The sequence below is a fragment of the Tamandua tetradactyla genome, chromosome 18 (genome assembly GCF_023851605.1).
Source record: "Tamandua tetradactyla isolate mTamTet1 chromosome 18, mTamTet1.pri, whole genome shotgun sequence".
Lineage (NCBI taxonomy): Eukaryota > Metazoa > Chordata > Mammalia > Pilosa > Myrmecophagidae > Tamandua > Tamandua tetradactyla.
This window is the reverse complement of record NC_135344.1, coordinates 52980680-53006670: the sequence shown is the minus strand read 5'-3', so window position 1 is coordinate 53006670 and position 25991 is coordinate 52980680.

Sequence of the window (25991 nt, the reverse complement as noted above, 5' to 3'; positions counted from 1 at the left end):
ATCATCTAATGTGTTGTTTAAACCCTTCCAGTTTTAGCCTTTCTTCCTTCTTTTCTTTTTGCTCTCTTTCTTTTACATATGAATATAAAATTGTGCCAGTACCATGTACTGAAAAGATTATACTTTCTCCATTGGAGTATCGCTCCATCTTTGTAAAAAATCAGTTGACTATATTATGCTGTGTCTATTTCTGGCTCTCTATTCTATTCCCTTTATCTCTGTGTCCAACTATTCCTAATCCCTTGATTAAGTCTTGAAATTGAATAATATTTCTCTCAGTTTGTTCTTTTTTTGTTGTTCAGAATTGTTTTAATTATTATAGTATAACTACCTTTCCATATACATTTTAGAATCAGCCTTTTGTTACCAAATAAAGGTTTCCTGGAGTTTTTATTGAGATTGTATGGAATCTAAAGATAAAATTGAGAATAGCTGACATCATAACTATCCAGAGTCTTGAATCCCTATACATAGAATAATTCCCCAATTATATGGGTCTTCTTGGGTTTCTTTCATCAGTGTTTCATAGTTTTCATGGACAGATCCTGAACGTATTCTCCTAGCTTTATAACTAATTTTTTACTTTTTGTTTTACTGAGAATTGTATTATTATTATTATTATTTTGAGAATTGAATTATATTTTTACTTTCTAATTCTAATTGCTGGTATATAGAAATTCAGTTGACTTTTGCATATTGGCTTTGTATCCTGTGATCACGCTAAACTCACTTTTTCGTTCTAAAAGTTGGTTTTTTGGTTGTTGCTGTTGTTCTTCTTTTGGCAGATTCTTTAGATTTTTCTTCATAGACAAAATGTCATGTATAAATGAGGAAAGTTTTATTTTTTCCTTTCCAATCTTTAGCTTTTTATTTTTTTTTCTTTCCTTAGTCCACTAGCTAGTACATCCAGCACAAGATTGGACAGAAATGGTAAGAAAGGCCCTTCTTGTCATATATATATTCTCAACAGCTTATTAGATTAAAGTACTTCTAAAAAGTAAACTTAATGAAGTAGAAGGAAAATGATATTTCCTGAAAGAGTATATTTTAATCAGCAAATAAATTAAAATATGTGATTTGCACTGGAAATATGAAAGACACATAAGTATTTTAAAATATTTCATATTCAACACCACTACTATCCTAGCTTTCCATTATTCTTACCCTCCAAATGTTTTAATTTAAATAGATGGAGTAGGGCAGGCCATGGTGGCTCAGCAGGCAGAGTACTCACCTGCCATGCCGGAGACCCGGATTTGATTCCCAGTACCTGCCTTATACAAAAAAAAAAAAAAAAAAGATGGAGTAAATTTAGCGCAGCATACTTTAAAAAATAATGAAGCAAAGAAATGCTTGCCTAATGGACCAACGGATTTTTTCCTTTTGGAAATTTGATTAAGTTGGTAACTTTTGGATGAGACCTAGAAATATATTGGCTCCATGTTAAGCATGATTCCCATAGGTTATAAGGACAGCGGGAGATTGGCCATCCCGTTCTGTTCATTAAGCTCACTAGACGCCTGCAAGAAGAAAACAGTTTAAAGAGATAATAAATTTCAAAGCTCCTTGCATTTAAAAGATCTCATTTACCTCATTCAGACCATTCACACTTGGAAAGTACAGGTTTTATAAAAGTATAGGAAGAAATGTGGCCCAGGAATTCAGGGCAAGGTGACTTTCCAGTTCTTCATTAAATTGATAACCAGAAAGACGTCTGTCACTGACACCACTGTGTAGAGATCATATCTTCCTTTAAAACAGAGAAACTGCATTGAGTGCTGACCCCTCTACTTCTCTGAGCAAGCCTACACTGAAGAAGAGAATCACAGACCCCTCTGTCTGGCAGTTTGCCTGGCACTTGGAACACATTGCCTTCACAGCCTTACTGGATGGAAAGAGTGACCTCTAATTTTGATATTGTGTTCTCATTGTTCCCATCAGAAATATGGCTTCCCAAAGAAAGTTGAAGTTATACATATACACCCACATACACACATTCATACATGCCAATAAATACATCCTTAACCTTAGATCAGGTGGCATGACTGTAGGAGAAACTTTTTCTTTCTTTCTTTTTTTGAACTAGTCAGAGTGAGGTCCACATCTTCTACTGTTTAATAGGATCTGATGCCTCACCATCAGGCAATCACCTTTCAGTTCTTTAACTGGCTTGTTCTTAAAGAACAAGTTTTGAAAGACCATTTTACACAATCAGAGTTTGCCTCAAATATGTACATGAGAGTGAAATTAAAATGCATCCAGTTCTAAAATCTTGTTTTGTATCACAGAGACAAAATAAAGCCTCCTAACTCTAAAATTGCTATGAAAAGTTATAAACTAACATCTTAACATTCTAATACTTGGAAACCAACCTGAATAAGTCTTCTCTTTATTCATTTGTTCATTTATTTATTCATTTAATTTATTGGGAATCTATTATGTGCCTGAAAATTTTAGTAATTGATTACCAAGCCAAAATCTTTTTGAATCAGCCAAAATCCTTTTGAAAATTTATTTGTAAAATTTCTATATGTACTGTTAAAATTAAGAAAACATAAATGTTGGTGAAATCAGTATTTCTACTTGCATAGCATGTGTGAAAATGCCTGTTCATTACAGATTAGTGTGATGCTCTGATACATCCCAGAGTAATTTGTGCAGAGAATAAAAAAGTATTTGCCAAGTGCCCTTGAGGGACTGGGAGAAAGGAGGAAATATTCAGCATCCCCATCTGGGGAATTCCTGATATTCTTGTAAGCACAAGGACAACAAATTCAATAGGCCATGCCCTCAGTCTTGGGAATCACCCCTATGAAACTTATTCATACAAAGGAGAAGTTGAGCCTAATGATTATGCCTAAAAATCACCCCACCCCCACCCCCGCCCCAGAGGACTTCTTTTGTTGCTCAGATGTGGTTCTGTCAAAGTCAACTTGGCGGGTAAACTCACTGCCTCTCCCCTGCATGGGACTTGACTATTGGGAATGAGCCAGGACCCAGCATCATGGGGTTGAAAAAGCCTTACTGACCAAAAAGAGAAAGAGAGAAATGAGACAAAATAAAGTTTTAGTGGTTGAGAGATTTTGAATAGAGTTGAGAGGTTACTCTGTAGGTTATTCTTATGCATTTATAGATATTCCTTTTTAAGTTTTAGTGTATTAGAATAGCTAGGAGGAAATACCTGAAAAAACTGTTGATTGTATTCCAGTAACCTTGATTCTTGAAGATAATTGTTTAGCTATATAGCTTCTACAGTGTGACCATGTGATCCTGAATACTTTGTAGCTGACACTCCCTTTAACCAAGGTATGGACAGATGAGTAAAATAATAAGGACAAAAAATAAATAAGTAATGGAGGGGTTAAGGGGTAAAGAAAAATTGGATAGAATGCAATACTAGTGGTCAGTGAATTTTGTTCTGTTTTAATTAAGTGATGATCAGGTGGTCATATATTATTGATTGATATAACTGTGTCACATTTGTCAAAACATTTTTTAAAGTAGTTGGGCTTTTTAGGCATAAACATTATATTCATCATAATTTGTGCTCACTTATAATGTAATCATTATATGATCTTAGCAAAAATGTAAGTATAGCAAGAATATTCTTATAAGATGTTGTTTCATTAGAAAAAAAGGAAATATATAATGACAATTATTACTAATATATTTTAAATATATATCCTATGTGTTCAGTTTACCTTGTCAACATCTGCTAAGTTGCTATAAATCACCTGCGTAAAGAAAACTGACATTTAGATTGTTCTTGCAATTACAAGGTTTTATCAGGAGATAATTTTTATTTACAATGTCTAAATGCTAAATAAAGTTAGATACATTTCTCTCTATCAGAAGAAGTGAACTAACTCTATATTACCTCTAGAAATAGGGCAGTGTATAGCATTTTTGCACTTCTGTGTTATTTTTATTGCATGAATTTAAATTCCTTGGTCTATATTGAAAGCCTTTTTAAAATTTTGAGTTCAAACATATTTTGATTATGCAAGTCTTCGTGAAGGTATTATAAGACAGCAGCAAAAAATATTGGCCTCAAAGGCTTTACATAATGCTGAAAGTTAGGGTCATGATTTATTGTATAAATGGTAGGAAGAATTACACTTGAAATAGAAGGTTTAATTCAAGCCCTCAGGACCATGTTTCAGTTTTTTAAACCACCTGAATACATTCACATAGAATTTCAATTCAAAGACAGAAATTAAGCTTCACAAAGCAATACTGAGTTCTACTAAAGAACCTATACATTTAGGGAGAGGGCAGGTAAATAATGGTGGTATTCTGGGCTCTGTGTATGATGAATAAAAGGCTGGCTCTTGAGAAGATATTGATAGGATATAGAGAACTGCTTAGCTGACTAAGCATTTAGTCCAGTTATTTACTCCTATGAGCAAAACAATTTGCATCTCAGTTGGATAAACAGCTTCAAAGATAGGTAACTGTAGGAACACTTACAGGTTTTCAGTTTTTAAGATTACATGCTTTTGATATGTCCTGACTTGAAGGTGCAACATTCAACTATTTAAAATACCTCAAGCATCCACCGTAGAATCAAATAAAACATTTAAATGAGAGGTCTCAACACTTCTTCATGTTCTCACTTCAATGGAACAAAAATCATGTTTTATAGTATTTACCACCAAATGTGTTTCCTTTTTCTTATCTCTTTCTGAATTAATAGCCTCTGCGAAGCAGAAAAGGTGGAGATAAAATACTGTTGGAGACTTTCCTGCAAGTGCAGAAGTTGCGCTGATACTCAGTAACTGGAGTCACAGGGATAGCAATGCAGAAAATATTATCTAGTAGATATCTTTTCATATTCCTTTGAGCATTTTCAGCCAGAGTAGTTGCAAATTTTTGCCATCTTCTTAAAGCTATCAATTTCCTATCAGCAAAATTTGGGGATCTACATTTGAAGAAAATGAATATATTATATTTGATTTCCCTCAGGTTTCCTCTCTCCACCTTCAACTCTCATTTTCATTCATCCATACAATTGTTTCAAATTCAGAAAAAATCGCTCCTCTGGTCAATGATTAGTATCTCTCCTATGTTCTTGATACACATACCTTCTTTACTTCTGAATTCTTTTTAAAGTCATTTTAGACATTTTTTTAACTGCTGCATCTTCAGTGACTACATCAGTGTCAAATGCATAAATAAATAAATATATTTATACATATATACATATATAAAGCATGCCAATATGTCTAACGTTATATATAAGTGCTCAAATATCTATCTATCTATATATATATATATATATATATATAACATGCCAATACGTCTAACATTATATGTAAGTGCTCAGTAAATATCTCTCTTCCATTTTTAATATAGACCTTCTCCTTCTTTTTTCTTTTTTGTACTTTTTTGATTCTTCCCCAGGCATCGCTCTTCCAGTATCATCTCTTTATCTCTCTTTGTCATTAAAATATATTTGCTTCCCCCAATTCTTCATTTCATATTCACTCTTCAACCTGTCACAACTTTTCTCTTGTCCCCTTCATTCTGCTGAAACATTAAAACAAGCATATCAGTGACCTAATCTCAAAATTCAATTTTGTCTATGCATAACTGATTACACTATTTTCTTTGTTCTCTGATTTTTTTAATTCCTGACTTACAAAATTTTGTTCTCCCCCGATTCTTCTCCTATCTCTTGCATTGTTCATTCTCAGTATCCTCCTCAGTATCTTCCATCCTCCTAAATGTTCATCAAATGCTCCCCAAATTTCTTCCCTGATTTTCCCTCTATTTCTGTGTTTTCCTCTTCAGAAATTTCATCTACCCTCATAGTGTCAATTGTCTTACTGAGAGGTTAATTAGCATGTTTTCTCTTGTGCTCAGTACTAAGACTTTGTGCTCATTTCACGTAATTCCCACACAATCTTATCACCCAGCAATGATTTCCACATTCTAACCAGAAGCATAGGTTCATGTCACATGACTAGGGAAAATCAGAGCTAAAAATCAAAGTCAAGTGAGTCTGATCCCAAAACATTTTAGTCACATCAAAGTACTCTCTGTAATTCAGACAATGCATTATTCTGATTTCTCTATTTTCTTTTTACTTTAAAGTACATAGAATCCTGAGCACCTTAGTTGGAAATAAGAAGCCTGTTAAACAGGAGACATCAGGAACCTGGGAGGAAAAGTATATTTACAGGTGTCTTGAATGACCCAAGGATTTAAAAGACATAGAAACCAAGAAATGGTTACATGTGTGGAAGTACCCCCTAAAATGTCCTTCTTTGACAATTATTTGAGGCATTTACATTCAGGTCTCCCAAAAATGACACACAGAGTCGAATGTGTTGAAAATTCTGGAAAATTGTTTCACATTCCTCAGCCATTGCAGAAGAAAGCTTGCCATGCATTCATTGTCGCATATTAGTGTCAGAAATAAGTGTAGGTCTCAATTTTTAATATAAATGCTAAGTGATACTAACCACATAATGTCAAAACCAAAACCAAAAGGATTGATGATAAGCTCTACTTGAGTCAGGAGAGGAAAAATACCAAATTATAAATCTGGGCAATTTTATTTTAAAGTTGTATTTGATTCCCTTTATTGATTAGATTATTTTGATGACATGGCTGATGGACTTTTTTAGACAGTATAATTATTTTGTAAACTGTCCATTTTATTTGCAATCTGACTTTGAACATACCATATATTTGTAGAAAGTAAAATACAGATATGAACTGAGATATGTATTTGTTTATCTGCTTCTATTTTGTGTCTCCTATTATATTCAATATTGATACTGATATTTTTGGGAAATCCCCGCAAAAAAGACAAAAATTTCAGAAAAATGGACCAATGTATCCTTGAAAAGGAAAGGCTCTCTCTCTCTTTTTTTTGTGTACTGTATGGTGGGGTCACATTTCATTATTTTTTCATGTGAGTATCCTGCTTTGGCAGCGCTATTTGTTGAATGTTTGTTTGCTTTACCTATTTGTTTGTTTTGGGGAAAGTGCATGGACTGGAAATCAAACCCAGGTCTCCTGCATGGCAGACGAGAATTCTACCATTAAAGTACCCTAGCACCCCCCCTAGGAAAGGCTCTCTATTTTAAGTAAAACAGGTGTGGATTTTTCAAACACTCAACTTATGCTGGTGACAAGAAGAGATAGTTCAGTGTAATGGAAATCGCAGTGGAAATCCATAAAAATTGGGGCTCTAATTATTATTTGCCTCCAATCACTCAGTGTTCAAATCTCTTTGGACCTCAGTTTGCTTTTTATAAAGGAAGGGTTTGAGTTAAATAATTATATTTTCTGATATCTCAAAACCCCAGTATCTCTCACTGCTGAACTACCATGCTAAAATGCTAATTAATATGTTAATTTCCTTATCAAGTGAAGAAAGAAAAGGTGCAAGATTATTCTGGTCCTCACAGAAACCCAGGCTTCACACATCTGACAACACTTAAATCAGGACACCAAAGCAAATGCAGAACTATTTCCATTTTTAGTTTCACAACTCACTTGCTAGTGTTGCAAAGGAACAGAATGTTATATAATAACCATTTGATGTTTATTTTAGGTGTGCATTATTCTGTATGTGGCAGTTCCTTGATGCAAAAGTTTAACTGCTCTTTATACTACCACCTGGTGAGTGGTTGCGGCAGTGGAAGCTTCCTTTACTCCGGCTTAAAGTCAGAACAATTGTTTCAAAAGTTTCATGAAGTTTAGCATCTAAAGAAAAGTTTTAAACTATTGTTTTTATACCTATATGACCAATACAGTCAGAAACCTCATCAAAGCCTGTGCTAAGAGTGAGTCAGATAATTTTCTACTTTATCTATCTGGTTTCTGAGGTTATGGTTTATAAAGACTCGTTAATATATTTTCATTTGCTGATAGGTTGTCTACTTCCAGCATAATTGAATAAACTTGGTTCAGACCAACTATCCCTTAGGAAAAGCTAGGAAGCATGAATCAAATTATGCACATGTTCGTCGACACACACGGAAGGCATAGTGATACAGTGACCACTCGATTGTTCAAGGACATAGATAAAGGACACTCCTGCACATTTGAGACTATTTTCCATATGAAATCATTTCATAATTTTAAAGCAACAAGAAGGAGGCTAAGAAGCTTGAGAAGAGCTTTCTACAGCTTCACAGGGAGAGCAGGGCAAAATGTGAATTTAAAGGCCAAGGGACAAAGGCTTTGATAAACAATCAAAGCTTTTGGTGGGCACTTCTGAGGGCTAGAAGTAAATAAAAAGCAGCCATCTCAATGACTCCAGCCCGGCTTAAAGTCAGCTCAAACACCGACTGGATTAGGGTGACTTGCTCCTATCCCAGTTGAAGCCAAAAGAAAAATAAATAATCTCTGGAGAACAAAAGAAAGGAAGATAATCTGAAATTATTTCTATTTTTTTTAATAGATTATCAAAGCAAACCTTCACCAAAATATTCAAATAAGAACTCCAAAATTGATTATTAAAATAACATTACTATGTTATCCCTCTCTCCAAGGTATTTCTGAGTGTGTGTGTGCTATTTTTTGAAAAAATGACATCACAAATAGGAAGAAAAGAAGGACATTTTCAATAATGTTGAAATTAGTTAATTTGGGGGAAGAAATATAAATTATCTTTCTCACACTGTGCTGGTTTGAAAGGATGTAGGTCCCCTAGAAAAGCCATGCTTTAATCAAAATCCTATTTCATAAAGGCAGAATAATCCCTATCTAATATTGTATGTTTGAAACTGTAATCAGATCATCTCCCTGGAGACGTGATTTAATCAAGAAAGGTTGTTAAACTGGATTAGGTGACGACATGTCTCCACCCATTTGGGTGGGTCTTGATAAGTTTCTGGAGTCCTATAAGGAAGGAAGCATTTTGGAGAATGAAGGAGATCGGTGAGGACAGAGAATGCTGCAGCATCACAAAGCAAAGAGTCCACGAATCAGCAACCTTTGGAGATGAAGAAGGAAAACGCCTCCCGGGGAGCTTCAGGAAACAAGAAGCCAGGAGAGAAAGCTAGGAGATGATGCCATGTTCACCATGTGCCCTTCCAGCCAAGAGAGAAGCCCTGACTGTGTTTGCCATATGCCCTTCCACTTGAAAGAGAAACCCTGAACTTCACTGGCCTTCTTGAACCAAAGTATCTTTCCCTGGATGCCTTAGATTGGACATTTCTATAGACTTGTTGTAATTGGGACATTTTCTCAGCCTTAGAATTGTAAACTAAACATTTATTAAATTCCCCTTTTTAAAAGCCATTCCATTTCTGGTATATTGCATTCTGGCAGCTAGCAAATAAGAACACACACTATACTGTAAATTTAATTCCACACAATTAATTGTTTTAATAGTAAAGCATAAAAATAGACAAACTCCTGTGCAGAATTCTAAATTTTTGTGTAACAATTCTTCCCTCAAGGAAGTGGGCATAACTCCCCACTTGGTCGCTGTTGAATGTGCATAATGACCTCCTTCTAAAGAAGATGGTGTAAAATGGTGCGAGGAAAAAGACTAACATTTCAGGTGAAAAAACTGGCAAGCACTACCTAAGCCAAATCATCAAGGTCAGCATGAACAATGATAAGTCACCATTGGTAGTATATACTCTTGAAATGATGGGATGAGAATAGCATTCACCTCTGTGGTCTTACTTCCAAAAGACAAACAAAACAATGCATACCCACAGTCTAATCATGAGAGAAATAGCAGACAAGTGCAAACTGAGGGATATTCTACAAAACACCTGACCAGCATCCTTCAAAACTGCCTAGTCAACAAAAGCAAGGAAAATATGAGAAACTGTCATATTTTCATACATAGGGACAAAATGTAATGTGATATACTAGATGTGATCCTGGAGCACAAAGAGGACATCAAGTTAAAAACCAAAGCAATCTGAATAAAATATGGACTTATGTATCAATTAATACTTGTATCAAATATTGACCCATTTATTGTAACAAATGTACTAAGTTAGGATGTTAATAATAAGGAAAACCGAATCTGAGGTACATGGACAATCTGTGTTCTATCTTTGCAATTTTCATGTAAATGGGCCAAGCTTCCAAAATAAAATGTTTCTTAAAGTGCTGTAAAACATAAAACAATGAGGGTTACAAGAAAATTCTTGTAAAATTGTGGATTTTTAAAGATATGAAAATATGATTAAATGTAGCTATATGATTTTTAAGATATATCTTTAAAAATGAAAGTAGCAACTGAAAAAAAGTCTTATAATGTACCTAAACCAATTAGTTAATATACTGCCACTAATCATAAGGATAAGGTCAAAGATGAACTGCTTAGCTGTATCTCTAACTCTTAGCAATATCCCTTCACAAGGAATTAGTTAAATACACTGTGTACACAATACTGAAAATGTTATAAAAATAAATAAATTAATCAACTAAGAAAAGCAGAAAAACACTGATTAAATAAGAGCAAAACATGAAGATTGAAAATTAGTAGAAAATTGTAGGATTTATAAATAGAATAAAGTTGCATTTCTTAAAAATAAAACTGGAAAAGACATTACCAGCCAATTCAAATAAGAAAATAAAATGATGAAATAAATATACCACAAAATTAATAATGAGATGCCACTGCATATTAGAATGGCTGAAATGAAAACGAAAACCAACATAATAAAAAGGAAAATCCTACAATAGCAAGTGTTGGTGATGATGTGGATAAACTGTAACTTTCTTCCTTCCCTGATGTTAATTCAAAATGGTGAAGCCATTTTAGAAAGCAGCTTGGTCAGTTCTCGTAATATTAAACATAAAAGTATGTGCTGTATGACCTAGAACTTAAGCCACAACAAAGTTCACTGAAATCATTATCCCCCACACGTTTTAAATCTTATTGTTGATTACATCACTGTCTTCTTTATCATCTCTCCTCACCTATTTGTAAGCCCACTGTTTTAATCTCCAGATTCTTCTTGGTATCCACTTATTAAAAAGCTATATTCAAAACAAATTTTAAAAACTATATTCATAAAAAAACTATATTCGTATAACTTAAAATATTATGCTAATCAGTCATTAATTTTATCTAGCAAGCATTTCCCAATAAGGGTCTGAACAATCGAAACTCATTTCTGCCTTTGCTTACACAGTTGATTATATATGTATTTACCTTCTTCAAAGCTCAATACACATTAGACTTCCATCAATCATCTATACTGCTTAAAATTGCCATTCATTTCATTGAACTCTTTGAGTCGGTTTATGGTATAACAGAAAACCATAGTCATTGAAACAGAAATGATAGGTGTTCAAGGCTGTTTCTCCTACTTACAATAGTGGTATGTTATTTAAATTTTAGAACTCCAGTTTCTTCATCTATTATTTGGGGAAATACAGCTACCTTAATAAAAATAAGTGTCTAAAATTTGTCTGATATTTCAGACAATTTTACAAAGAGCCCTTTCTGTCTACTTTCTGAGTGATACTTGTAGAAATTTTGTGCAGCTCCACACTGAAGAGTTCTCTTCCTTTTGCTGATTTGTGAGTGAGTAGAATTCCATGCCAATTCTAAGCGTGTGTGTGGATTTTATTGTGATCCTTTTACTTTGTACAACAAAACTATTAGAATTTCCTCTTTCATCTTCAACGAGCAGTTGTTCAACATAAACTAAGTTACTAGACCAGTAATCCAACGGTCTAAGAAAAGTCAGGGGAGAGTCAAATCCTTTGGTAAGCCATGTGATTTCCAACCTGGGATTTTTTCTTGTCCATACTCTTACAACTTGCAAACCAGAAACCAGGCACTTTTATCATATGTTGGTAAATCAGGAGTATATTTGCTTTTACAAACTAGACAACACATTGATAAAAATACTTAATTTGTTAGACCCTCCCCCTAAAAAAAACAAATCTTCCTTTCCATCACAAAGTTATCACTCCAGATGATCACTGCTCTACCAAGTTATTTGCATGATTATCTCTAGTCCTCCCGATGAACGAATTCTTCTGAAATTTGGTTCTTGGCTCAGGGTGACAAAATGCTGCAATCAAGGAACAGGGAAGCTGGGATTCTCACTGGCAGTCCAGATCCTAGAGACCCTTAAACCTTAGAAGCCCATTTTCTCCGTAAGAAGTTCAAAATATGGCTATTTGTGGTTTTCAAGGATAGTTTGAAAGCATCGCTCTAATCCTTCAACTTCTTGAAAGAATTTTTTCTTTTAATTTAAGCATCACCCAGTATCATTTAAGAGAATTAAGGAATTTGAGGCAGGTGAGAAAAAAATATTGATGAGCCATGCCAATTAGGTCAGCATAAAGGATAATTTTGAATCTATTTTCCTTGTATAATTATTTGCAAGTATGATATATGTGGGGAAAGCTATATTGATATGTCCCTTTTAACTTGACAAGTAAATGAGTCCTCTTGCTAATGGTGGCAAGATTTCACTGTTAAGTCAGGATTCTCACAAAGTGGGTGATGGGTTTTAATTTCCTTGGTTGCTGAAATGCTAAGAAATGGGTGGGGCTTAAGCAATGGGCATTTATTTGCTCACTGTTTTGAGGATAGAGAAAAGTACAAATCGAGGCATCATCAAGACAATGCTTTCTTCCCGAAGACTGTGGAGTTCTGGAGCTGGCTGCTGGCTCTCCTTGGCCTTAGGTTGTCACATGCAGATGCACATGGCGGAGTCTCCTGGTCTCTCCCTTCTCTTCTAAATTCTGGCTGTTCTGTCTGTGGCTTTTCTCTCTTTGTCTGAGTTTCATTCAGTTTATAAAGGACACCTGTAATAGGGTTAAGACTCATGCTGATTGGGGTAGGCCACACTATAACAGAAGTAACCTCAAAAAAAATTCCTTCTGACAATAGGTCCACAGCCACAGGAATGCATTACATTGAAGAACATGCTTTTCTGGAGAACAAACAGCTCCAAATGATTGCAAGTGGCTGTCTTAGACCAGCATCTTTGATTATGACCAGAATATTGGTTATATGTTGGGTGGCATGCTGTTGGAAACAGGGGCCACACTTAACTGGGTTTCTTTGAACTTGAAACCCACCCTTGGAACTAGATAGACAAATTGTTTAAGCTCTTCTCTTCTGTGAGCTACATGGTTAATATTTCTGTTGATGCCTAGCGCTTGCATTCTGTGATTCTGCAGTACTTCAGGAAATCTTCAGAGGCTCCACTGGGTATTTCTAAAGTCATAGGTTCCAATAAATTAAGAAAACAAATTACTTGAAGTAAAATATGAATAAGGGAGTGAAATCAGTATCAGAATTTAATTCAATAATAATCTCTTACTTTGCATCCAGAAGTATAATGATAATTAAAACAGTTTGGGAGGAGGAGAGGAAATGTCTAAATGGGAATTCAGCACCCTTTGACTCTCTGTTTCTCTTTCTTTCACTTAATTCTGTTTCTTTCATTTGTTTCTTTTTATTTTTTTAGTGAAGAGAACTAATTGTGACCTTCTCACAATTCTCTGCATATGGTAGATGCTTAATAAATATTTATTAAATTTAATGGCATTTTTTCCTCTGATTCCTGTTTCTTAGTCTAATTGTCGGAGTGACAACAAAAGTCTAGGATGTCGAGGCAAAATAAAAAGGAAATGTAATGGAATAATGCAATCTGGGGCCATCTGTGTTGTAAAACTACAAAACTGTTGTAAGAAAATTAATGTTGATTGTTCATCTCTAACTTGTTAAAATGGTTCCACAAACAGACCTCAGTAGCTTTTATTTGCCTGCATTTCATTATTTTCCTTTCAAAGGTGTTCTTCTCCTTGAATATTATTTGCTTTCTTAGTTCTTCAAATGCATATATTTTCCTTTGGCTTTATATGTGCATTTCCTGCATATAAAACTTTTGTGAGGGAAAGAATTCTCTGGAGGAAATGTTTCCTAAAAAAGGTTATTTCAGTAATTATTTTAGAATAGTTTTACTTGTTAAGTCTCTCCACTGAAAGGTTTGTTGTGTGTGTGTGTTTTTTTTTTTTGTAAACTTATTTTATAAATCTCCTTTTTAAAAAACATTATAATAAGGAAATTTAATGAGAGTGAAAAGTAGAATAGTGACAGTTACAGCCAGAGCAGAGAGATAAGAGAACTCTGGCAAAACACAATGTTCTTTTTTTCCCCATGCTTTTACAGTCCTTCCTGTTTTGATCTATCCTTCAATGAACTAACATCTCCTATCACTATTACACCAAGAAACTGTGTCCTGATTTTATTTTAGCATAAAGCAACACCAAACCTCTTTCTCCATACTTAGCTCCAGTGGCAATGCAGAAAGAGTAAAATTTACAGATGAGAATGCAATATGCAAATTTCATACCTGATAACATTGGTGTTGTGTAATCCATTTTCCCATTCTTTACCAATCAGAATTAAAATAATATTTAGAGAGCCTTACTGATGTTCATATTCCAGAATCTTGAAGTTTCTCTTTTATTTATAATCAGAAATTCTAGTCTAGAGATGTAACTTTGAAATATTCAATTGGTAGTAATTTCAAAAGTGCTTAAGCCACAAAATCAATACATATCTATGACTTCATGTGTAACATTAAGTTCTTATTAAGCATGCAATAGCAAGTTCCCTTAGTAATTTACTCACTGTCTCTCTCATTAACTGAGCTTAATCATTCTATAGAATCCTAATGCTCTTTACCAAAACATCGACATAAATATCTACTTACTGTATCCATAAATGTATGTCAAAAGAGAAATAAAAGACCAAAACGAATGGAAATGGTTTACTGTGGAAAACATTCCCTATTATTTCATTTGTATGTATGTGGGTTTAAATTACTTTATTTAAAATAGAAATTACAAACATTACTACAGGCTTATCTTTTCTTAAATATCATAGATTGATAAACAGATAGTTAAAATTTTTCTCTATCATCTCAAAATCCTTCATAATTGTCCATCAAAAGGATAGGTCATTGTCAAGTTTGAACTTTGCTTTTACCATTAATTTTCTTACAAAAGCTGCAATATACTAAAAGCAACAGCGAGTCATCTAATGATCATTCAGGGTAAAGCACAATTTGTCCAGTGATTACTGGATGTTTTAATAATTTCCAAACCACTTGAGGCTCTTCCACATGACTAACACTATTCATTACCTCTCAGCAAAGATATTTTAGAGTGGAATTTTAAGCTCAAACAAAGCAATCCTGATTGTGAATAGGAGTAGATTTTTTTCCCCAAAAAAACTCTTTGACATTGTAAAAGGAGACATGAAATATGCCTTTTAAAATTGAATGAATTGCCAATTGACCAGTAATTCTTTACTGCTTTCCACAGGGCAAAATGAAGAATTCTATAAGAGAGATGAGTGGAAAAACACCAGAAAATTGGTGTGGATTCTTTCATCGGAAAGGGAAAAAAAAGTGTCTCTAACAAAGAAAAGAGACTTTGGACTTCAAACATAATGAAAGTGATTTCTCTGAAGAGAACCAGATGGCATTTACAAAAGCAACTAAACTTTGTGAATAGAGTAGAGTTTTCTCTGGTTCTCTTCTTTTCAGAGAGCATAATACTTGAAAAAGCAATGGGTCTGAAAGTTGATTACCAGGCCTTCACCCTTGAAGAACCAGCTCAAATTTAACCCTTGCAATGCTATATAGCTGGATTTTATCAATAACCATTACTCCTAGTAAGAACAATATGGGGAATATTGGGGGATGGGTATTATTTATGTTTATCACTGAAATTACTGTTTTTACAAATCTCAAATGCTAAATCTGAGAACAGACAAATAATAAAGCAACATAGAAATTGTGAAGTTTTGTAATTCCCTAAAAATGACGAATCCTTCCAGTAAACAAATGATGCTTTTGAAGTTTCATTAACAATGTCCAATATAAAGTAGGTGATTGACAAATGTGTGTTCTCTTCACCACTTTTAGAAAATAGGACAAACGTGAGTACCCATTATAGGGAAAGATAATGAATTTCCATCAGTATTCCACAGACATAAATGTGACATTGTGTTAATATATGTGGTTTTTGAAGCATGAAATTCTTAGTCCAAATGAGGCCAAGTCACAAAGGAGATTTCATATATATATATATATATATATCTGTATTTATATATTTATTTAACCCTTTGTATATGGGCTCAAAACTAACAGTAAGAAAGCATCCTCAATTCATTGAATTTTAGAGGTTTGAGTTTTATTGTATTGAACATGCCCTACATTTTACAGTTGATAAATTTGAGGCTCTAGTAAGTCAAGTGGTCTATTAGACACTCTCTGGCTAATGAGTGCCATATCTTGGAGTAATAACCAATTTATAAGAACTAAAATACAAGTTTTTCCCCTTTTACTGTATATTTTCTTATGATGAACTTCATAAATTTCCAGAGCTGCATTTCCTATTTAAATGTTGATTATCCCAAATCTTTATGTCCTGTTCAGATAGCTTCCTTTACATTCAGAGTCATAATCCAACTGTCATCAATGAGTCAAAAGCACCTCAAAATCACCATGCCCTAAATGAAACTTTTCATTTTAAGAACCACAAGATATATACCTACATATATCTTTTGATACACATAGATATAGATATATAGATATAAATATATCTAGAGAGAGATGTACAGATGTAATAAGATTCAGTACATTCAGTATAGGAATTGGTTTATAGAACAATGGGGACTGACAAATCTGAATTCCTTAAGTCAGGCTACAAGTTGGAAACTCTGATGAAGGCTTCAGTGAATTCCCCAGGAGAAGCTAGCTCGCTGCAGCAGACCTAGAAATTCTTCTTTTTGACAACTGAAATCTTTAATTCTCTTTTTAAAACCTTCAACTGATTGAATCAGGCTTCTCTCACTCTGAAGGCAAGCTCCTTTGTCTATTGTAGATGTAATTAGCTTTAGACATGAGAAACTTATTATAAGTGCATCTCTATCTACAAAATGTCTCCTTGGTAAAAAATCATTTCTTGCTTGGCCAAACAACTGGACACCGTAATTCATCCAAGTTCACTTATGAATTTAACCATTATACTCTTTCTTCTCTTAAATTCTGCTGGCAGTATCTTTAAAGCAATCAGTTTTTCAAGCTGGATCAGTGAATATCATTATTGATGATGCCCTTTCCCTCTACTCTATTCTAATATCTAACCACTCATTACGGTTGTGTTTATTTAATCCCTAACATTTTCAAATCTCTGTCCACTTTTTTTCATCCTAACTCCTCCTACCTAACTATATTTCTAGTTTTATCCAGTGGCTTCCTAAGAAGATTCTATGCTTACATGATACAGCCATGGGGGACTTTTTGTTTTTTTCTCATATCTTCAAATGATAGTTTTTGGATTTTGGACTTGCTGTTTCCTTGTCTGAATCTTCCTGCACCACATCCAAATTCCAGCAATCTGGCTAACTTGTTTTCCCACTCCCAACCAAAACTTATCAAGCATTATCTAAGTGTTCTTTTTTTTTTTTATTTTAATAACATGTTTCATACTGTCCATATTTTATCTTTTCTTTTAATTCCCCTAGACTAATCTTTGGAAATACAGGAATTATCTCTATAGTATCTATTATTATATTTCTAGAGTCTATCCTACAGTGAGAAGATTAGTAGGTTTTCAATACATAGTAAAACCTAGTAAATCTACGTAGTTTACTATATTTATATATAAGAATATATAAATTGAATGAATGAAGATCATATGGTATCCTATGAAATCAAGGTAGAATATGAAAATTGAACAACAGCATTTCCAAACAGCCCTCCAGTCTCTACTTTTCTATAATCTATTGAAAAATTAAATCATACCCAATTGTTTGTTCCTAATTCTAAAACAGCTTAGCTCCTAAAATAACTTCTTTCCTTGTACCACCATGAGTGAAGGTTAGCCAGATAGAAAAACATGTCCTTAATATTAAAATTCCCCCAAAGGAAAAAATTAAACAATTGTGTAGAATTCATTTATATAAAATGTTCACCATTTCCTTTGGGTAATGATAAATGGATGATTTGCTTGTTCATTTGTAACTATTAGACCTTACATTTTAAAAAGAAGCTTTAGGTTTAGAGATATACTGAGTTGAAAGAACAGGGTTCCCTTATACTCCAACCCCCCAAGCTTCCCATTAACATCTTGTATTGACACATTACATTTGTTATAATGAAGAAATAATATTAATATCTTATTATTAACTAAAGCCCATTTACATTAGAGTCCTTTCTTTGAGCTTATAGTCCTATGGGTTTAAAAAAAATGCATATCATGTATCTGCCATTACAGTATCAGACAGAACAATTTCACCACCCTTAATTATCCACTGTATTCTACCTATTCATTCCTCTCCACCACCCCTCAAACTCCTGGCAACCACTAATATATTTACTTTCTTTACAGTTTTGCCTTTGCTAGAATATCACATAGTTGGAATCATACAGTAGCCTTTACAGAATAACTCCTTTCACTTTGCTGTATGCATTTAAGGTGGCTGATTTATTTTTTTAATGCTTTCACTTTAATTTTATTTCTGTTTATTTTTAAATGCCTTCACTTTAATTTTATTTCCATTTATTTAAAAGACCATTGTATTTACTTTTTTATCATTGATCTTTCAAAAATAATTATTTAAGGAGGTAGCAACTGCTATTAATCCAAATTTAAGTATGAATATAACAAAGCATAAAATATCATATTAATTTACATTGAAATTGAAGTTAATTACATTATGGGAAAAGAATACAACTTTTCTTACTTCTCATTGTCTCAATGTGGGATTACCCAGAACGGGCCCTGGTACAAGTACTGCAAGTAGTTTATTTGTGCAAGGAATCCATTTGGGAGGTGATGTTAGGAAACATAGACAGTGAAGGAATAAGGAACAAGTAGGAATAACAAGCAATAAAGTAATAATAATAAGTTGGAATAAATTTTGTAAGAAGGAAATAAAGGAATAAGAATAAATACGAATAAAGGAATAAGAAGGAAAAAATAACACAGCCTTCAGAGGTCTGCCGCAAAAGGGCAATGGAGCTGATATATTTTTATACCAACTCTCGTGAGGGGTGGTGTCAGTGGTTAATGCCACAAAAGAGGAAAACGGAGCAAGGAAATGCAGATACTAAGAGCTGCTCTGTTCATCATGCAGTACTTCTTTTTAGTCTCTCTCTCTAGATATATTTCTTGACTGCAAATTTTGTTTTCTATACTTGATACCTATGACACACTGAACGAAGTTCACACTTAATATAATTTATATTTATCTATTTTTATTTTCAACTGTTTTATTGAAGTGTAATTTACATTCCATAAAATTCACCCATTATAAATGTCCATTTATAATATGTCTGTAAGTTTTGTAAACATTTCCACAATCCAAATTAGGACATTTCCATCACTACCAAAAGATCTCTCTTGCCTATCCACAGTCAGTCCCTACATCCCAAACCCAGGCATCCCTTGGTGTGCTTTCAGTTTGTAGAGATTTGCTTTTTCTAGAAATTTCATATAAATAGAATCTGAATATGTAATATGGCTTCTTTCCTTACAGTGAAGCCCATGAGATTCATCCACGTTTTGGCACATACCTGTAGTTCAGGCTTTGTTCATGCTGAATAATATTCCATAGTATGGATATACTACATTTTGTTTATTCATTTTCTAGAAGATGGATATTTGGGTTGCTTCCTCTTTGGGTCTATTATGTGAATGTATGTTTTCATCTTCATTGGGTTGTTATCTAGGAGTAGAATTGCTATGTTGTGTGGTAGGTACATATTTAATCTTTAAAGAAACTGTCAAAATATTTTACAAAATGACTGAAACATTTTGCATTCTAACAATATATGAGAGATTGGTCTTTTCACATGGTTGTCAATTCCTGGAAATGCCAGTCTTTCAGGCTATAGATATTACAATGGGAGGGTTTTATGTGGCATTTTCTTAATAGGTAATAATTTTTAGCACCTTTGCATGTGCTTATTAGTATTTGTATATCTTCTTTGGTGAAAGATCTATTCAAATCTTTTGCTCATTTTTTTTTAATTGGGTGATTTTTCTTGTTTTATAAGAGTGCAGTGAAATTCTGGATACAATTCTTTTATCAGATATTTGATTTATAAATATAAATATAAAATTCCTTTCACTCTGTCAGAAAATAGGCTGACTTGGTCGAATTACCATGCCATCTGAGTAGAAATTTTGGATATAGCCCCAGGAAAGCAGCCCTAGAATTAGCTATTTTTCCCCCTATTATTTATTTTTATTCCATATGTTTTACTCATCTGTTGACAAAGTAGTTAAAAGGAGCATCAGACACAAGGTTTTCACAATCATGCAATCACATTGTGAAAGCTGTATCATTACACAATCATCTTCAAGAAACATGGCTACTGGAGTACAGCTGTACATTTTCAGGCAGTTCCCTCCAGCCTCTCCATTATATCTTGAATAACAAGGTGATATCTACTTAATGTGTAAGAATAACCTCCAGGACAACCTCTCGACTCTGTTTGGAATCTCTCAGCCATTGACGCTTTGTCTCATTTTCCTCTTCCCCCTTTTGGTCAAGAAGGTTTTCTCAATCCCTTGATGCTGAGTCTCAGCTCATTCTAGGGTTTTTCTCAATCCCTTGATGCTGAGTTGCAGTTCATTCTAGGATTTCAGTCCAACATGGCCAGGAATGTCCACACCCCTGAGAGTCAAGCCCCACGTAGACAGGGGGAGGGTGGTGAGTTTGTTTGTTGTGTTGGCTGAAGAGACGGCCACATCTGAGCAACAAAAGAGGTTCTCTTGAGGGTGACTCTTAGGCCTAATTTTAAGTAGGCTTGACTTATCCTTTGTGAGGTTAAGTTTCATATGAACAAACCCCAAGACTGGGGGCTCAGCCTAGAACTTTGGTTGTCCACACTGCTTGTGAGAATATCAAGAATTCAACTTGCGGAAGTTCAATTTTCCCCATTGTCACCATTCCCTGAAGGGGACTTTGCAAATACTTTTTTATTCACTGTTCAAATCACTCTGGGATTTATTGGGGCATTTCTTTGGACAAGCAAAAAAAATCTCATGTCCTACTTAAGGTTCCATCTACTTATGGTGTTCAGTTAAGCTGTCTACATAAGTTATATTAGGAAATGCACTAGTCAAAATATAAATTTTGTACCAAATAAATATTTTTTGCTTTAGTCTCACACATAAGTTGAAATTTTTAAATATTAATTACCATCTATATTCAGTACCCTGCAGTAATGACATTCTTTTGTTCTTCCTCATACAAAAATATTTTTTAAAATTTGTACATTTAGTCACTATCATTATACACTGTAGGCATTCCTAGATTATACCGTCTCAGTCTTTATCATTTATCTTTCTTTCTGATTTCATTTGTGCCCCCAGCCCTCCTCCCTCTATCTTTCTCACATTCAGCTTCATTCAGTGTTTTAACATAATTGTATTAAAGTTAGGTAGTATTGTACTGTCCATTTCTGAGTTTTTACATTCAATCCTATTGCACAATCTGTATCCCTTCAGCTCCAATTGCCCAATATCTTACCCTATTTCTATCTCCTGATAGTCTCGGTTACCAACGAAATTCTCCAAGTTTATTCACTAATGTCAGTTCATATCAGTGAGACCATACAGTATTTGTCCTTTTGTTTCTGGCTAATCTCACTCCGCATAATGTCCTTAAGGTCCATCCATGTTGTTACATACTTCCTAACTTTATTCTGTCTTAAAGCTGCATAATATTTCATCGTATGTATATACCATAGTTTGTTTAGCCACTCGTCTGTTGATGGACATTTTGGCTGTTTCCATCTCTTCACAATTGTAAATAATGCTGCTATAAACAAATGTCTGTTTGTGTCCTTGCACTTATGTCCTTTGAGTAGTACCTAGCAATGGTATTGTCGGGTCATATGGCAATTCTATATTTAGCTTCTTGAGGAACCGCCAAACTGCCCTCCACAGCAGTTGTACATTTGACATTCCCACCAACAGTGGATAAGTGTACCTCTTTCTCCACATCCTCTTCAGCACTTGTCATTTTCTGTTTTATTCATAATGGCCATTCTGGTGGGTGTGAGATGATATCTCATTGCTGTTTTGGTTTGCATTTCTCTAATAGCCAGGGAAGTTGAACATCTCTTCATGTGCCTTTTGGCCATTTGTATTTCCTCTTCTGAGAAGGGTCTGTTCAAATCTTTTGCCCATTTTGTAATTGGGTTGGCTGTCTTTTCGTTGTTGAGTTGAACAATCTCTTTATAAATTCAGAATCAGCTATTTTTATTCAAAGTTCCTCAATAAACATCTCTCAAGCGTTGACTAGGATATAGAGACTTGGGGTCTAGAAGGTCTGTAGTAATTTAATTAATTTAAAAATGTAAAATTGGACAATAACATAAGAATTGGCTGAGAAAGGAAGAGAAACTTTGAGTTAACAAAAATGTTCTCTATATTGATTGTGGTAATGGTTATATGGGTGTATACAGTTGTTGAGTCTTCTTGAAAACTTTTTATGTAGGAACATTTTATTTTATATAAATTATATGTCATTAAAATTGATTTTAAAAATAGGATTTTTTGAAGATTTTCTTTGTAAGATGTCCTTATCAGACTGATAATGCACCTTTCTACTCTTATTTTGTAAGAGAATTTTTTTTTCATGAATGAGGTTGAACTTATTAAATCATTTCATTCTGGTTCTCTGGGAATTCTTTAGTTTGTTAATGTGAGAATGTATATACATAGATGCTCTGAACTTATTATTTGGGCATAATTTTAAATTTATGTGAAAGTTACAAGAATAGTACAAAGACCTTCATTAGCCATTAGCTAGATCACACGTTGTTGGCTTTTTGCATAAATGCTTTATCACAAAGCATTTGAAAGTAAGTTAAATACGTCACTGCCCTTTTCCCATAAATAAATTAACATATAATTCTCCAAAGCAAGTATATTTTATTATAGAATAACAACATTCAAATTTCCCAATGTAGTTATAAAGTTGTTCTATTCTATTTTTCCTTGATAACTTTTATCTCTGCTATGGCTATCCTTAGTTCATTTCTCTATTTCTTTCTGGTCATTCATTGGTTTCTGTTTTTATATTTATGGTCTCCTTCCTCCTATTTTCTTTGATTATTTTCTAATTTTTTCTTATAATTGTAATAAATGTGGTAGCAATTTATATTAGTAAAATCACTTGGAAAAAATATTTGAGAATATCTACTAAAGGTTAACATATGAATATTCTAGGAATTCTAATTATTTTCATGATAGAGATGTGTATATATGTGTTCCAAAATGCATGCACAATGATGTTCATAGCAGCATCATTCATAGTAGCTCAGAATTAGCAAATGTCCAAGTAGTCCAGTAGATGAATTAAGATATATCAGTGCATCACATAAACATAATGTTAAGTGAAAGAATCTGGACACCAAAGAGTTCATATTGCATGATGATGATGATCTAGATATTTAGAAAATGAAATAGTGATTTACTTGTTCAACAGGAAACAAAAGTGATCATGAGAGGACAAAGGGAGCTTTGGATTTGTTGCTCATTTTATACAGATTCATCAAAATTAACACTTATTATGTGTTCACTTTTATAACATGCAGTAAAATCTAAGATATTCAGGAAAGTGTTATTGGGAGGTTTTTCTTCATTATTTCATTGAATATTTGCATCTGTTTATTTAATATTATGATTTCAGACCAACAGTGCACAAGAGAAAAATTTCCATCTGGGTCTGTGATATATCTTTCAAATACAAATGAATTTGCCATCTGCCCCTTCTAAACCTGGATGCAACTATAGCTGCTGGGGGTCAAATCCTAGGGAAAATATGCGAGAGATCTTCTTTACTGTCATAACAATTTCTGCTAGCTTTCAAATTAGGACAAAATCATTCAAATTATGTTAGGAAATTCCTTTATACAACTTGTCATTGAATATCTGATTTCTATCTTGGCCATTGAAATTTGATAATATTTATCCAACTATGCTTTCAAATCACTTTCATATTCATTGCCTCCATTGAGCCTCATCTCTTCTTTGTGGAAACTATAGATGATGTTCTCTGTCATACAGCTATTAAATGGGTAGTTATGATTAAAATTCAAGTTTTTGATTCCTAGATTAAAATTCTTTCTGAAATTTACACTTTGTTACAGAACCAAATGCTTTCTTTACCCACCAGAGGATTGTTCCACTACTTTTTAGTACAAATGTATGTATTAAATTTGCCATATTCCTCAGCTAAAAATGTTTTAAAACCACAAATAAAATTTCAGATATGGGTGAAATTACTCATATCTCAATCCATACAGCATTCTCCAGAGATAATAAAGATCCTGATCCAATTATCAGATGTTTCAGGTTTTAAATTCAGTAGAAATTGTTACTTGACCCCCTAGTTGTGTTGGAAAGTTAAGTGTAATATGAGAAACACTTTCAACATAATTCTCTATAACACATATATTAGACTCATAAACGTAAAGTTAGTCCTACAGTATTCAGGAAAATAATATTGTCTTAGACAGGGATATCCCTGAGTTTTTAAAATATGGGAAATATTGTTACTGAAAGTTTTGCATTTGAAGGACCTATAGTTTTCAGAAAGGTCAAGATTTTAGGCACATCACAAAATGTGTGTGCCCCTAAGTGAAATACATATTATATTTCAGAGTCCTAATATCTGAAATATAAAATGTATACTTGAGAATATGCGTTTCTTTAATAAAAAAGCAGAGTCTCTTCTGAAAAATAGCTTTCTAGATTAGTTCTTTCAATAGATTTATAGATTCAGTCTGATGAAATTCATTACGTGTTTTCTCAGCATCAGGGAATGAAGAGAGACTTCTAGGACTAGGGCTTGTCATACATGGCCAGAGAATGAAGGTTCCATTCATAATGTGTATTTTACACTTTACTTATAAACATCAATCTTAAGCTGACATTCATGTCCGCAATGGTTTGCCAAACTGCTGTTTTAAAGTAGTATAAACCTCAAGGTCATTTTCTCCTAATTATACTCTGTCCCTAGGAAACTGTACTGAAATGTTCTTCTCAAACTGAGACTTGCTAAATAGAAAAAGCACTCCTTTCAGGTCAAGCTTTGTACTCTGTGACATATTTACTTATTCTTTGTTCTTCATCTGGCCTTTTCATTATCTAACACAATGAGATAGACTAGATAACAAGTCCAATAGATCTAAATGTCCTTAAGTCCATATTTGACTGTGAAAAACCCAACAAAGGTATTCACTTCCCTTATTGGTTATTGATTTTGTTTCCTCAGCTTCTCCACTGGATTGTCAGGCATTTTCTCATTGTGTTAGATTTGACATGCCTATGACAAGAATTTTTCACATTTAAATAGCTATACAAAAGATTGTTCTGAAAAGTCAGTTTCCAGAGGAGAATGGTAAATATGTGTCAGACTAGAGTATTTTAAAAATGTGAAATTTTCCAAAAAAGAACAACTTTTGTTACCTGCAACCTCATCCCTAGTCATATTATCAAGGATACTCTTAGAAGTTAAGAGCAATCACGTCTGAATACATTTGACCCAAGCTTTTTCAAAAACCAAAAGTTATCCAGCATGAGTAAATTCACTTGCAAATTATAATTTGCTGCAGCACTGTCTTTACAACAGTATAGAGTACATCTTATGGCTACCTAAATATTTTAATCCTTTATGCTAAATAAAACCAACTTTGTTCTTCTAGCAAAGGAGGTACCAAAGCCATTATTATTTTTGTTGCTAATTTTTACTTGATTAAGCTTATCATATATCTAAACTACAAGAAAATGTTTAATATAATACATTAAAAAACACCTTACAATAACTTTCTTATTTTGCATTTTCTTTAAGAAATAATAGGAATAGTTTTGGGATATATAAAGAAATTAAAGGTTTTGTTTTGTCAAATAAAGTCAGATGCAATGGAGATAGGAGAAACTATTCAAAAAGACTTACAATAGGGAGAATGCTTTAATCTCAGAAATGAGAAAGTATT